Source organism: Morone saxatilis, unplaced genomic scaffold (genome assembly GCF_004916995.1).
Source record: "Morone saxatilis isolate NCDOM2014 unplaced genomic scaffold, NCSU_SB_2.0 Contig22, whole genome shotgun sequence".
NCBI lineage: Eukaryota > Metazoa > Chordata > Actinopteri > Moronidae > Morone > Morone saxatilis.
The window spans coordinates 8,343,752-8,344,341 of NW_023339785.1; the positions used below are offsets into that span (position 1 = coordinate 8,343,752).

The 590-nt window shown below is 34.4% G+C and overlaps 1 protein-coding gene across 1 annotated transcript in view; it reads left to right on the plus strand.

Annotated features, from left to right (window-relative positions):
• slit3 (slit homolog 3 (Drosophila)) overlaps window positions 1-590 on the plus strand; it is a gene marked incomplete in the record, with an annotated part of 239,854 nt that overhangs the window by 224,554 nt on the left and 14,710 nt on the right.

Here is a 590-nt window from a genome sequence, read left to right on the forward strand (position 1 = left end):
ACACACACACACACAGTAACAAATCCATGTCTGAGCACTTCCCTCTATAAACAAACATGAACTCAGAAAAATTCCTTTACAATCCTAACTAGACAGTCATGTCCCTGAGTAAAACCCACCAAAAGTCTTTTTAGGTAAAACTTCAAACAGTGGAAACAAAAGCCCTCATTCAGTGGGTTCGTCTGTGAGAGTCCTTGGATATTATATAACCAACAAGATCCACAATTTCATAGGAATGGATATGCCATGGTAAGCTATGGTAACAGCGATGGTAATCCAGATAATGTTTTCAGTAGGTACTTATGGGAGAAACCATTTAGAGTTTTTATGCAATGTATGTAGAGATATTACAGAACATTTAATTCAATGACCATAGAACATAACATTTGTGCAAAAGTAATTATACAGAAGGTTAGTGCAAATTCACATTATCATTGAGGATAGTTTTCATATATTATATTCTTAAAACAAGGAGGTGACACAAGTCATACTGTAAGTCAGAATCCAGCCTGGTTACAGTAAATACATATCCTATACCATGATGTAATGCAGTGACAAATTATGTAAGAATTTATAAGAGTTAAAACCGT